The sequence below is a fragment of the Grammomys surdaster genome, unplaced genomic scaffold, assembly GCF_004785775.1.
Source record: "Grammomys surdaster isolate TR1022 unplaced genomic scaffold, NIH_TR_1.0 206, whole genome shotgun sequence".
Classification (NCBI taxonomy): Eukaryota; Metazoa; Chordata; class Mammalia; order Rodentia; family Muridae; genus Grammomys; species Grammomys surdaster.
Genome location: NW_021604651.1, coordinates 4,088,877 through 4,089,083, shown reverse-complemented (window position 1 = coordinate 4,089,083; position 207 = coordinate 4,088,877).

The following is a 207-nucleotide window of genomic DNA, read 5'->3' as shown; positions in this document are numbered from 1 at the left end:
TAGGTCAGCTTTGGCAATATTTGAGTTCTTTCTGTTCCATATCGCTGTTTAGCTCTCATCCCTGCCCTCTCCTGGTCCTCTCCCAGCCTTAAGAGTCTCAGTTGAGACTCCGTCAACAGATTATACAATAAAACACCTCTGTAGTCTGATTTTAGGCAGGTCAGCCCAAGAGTCGGAGTATATTTACATATCTGATTTCCAGACTAG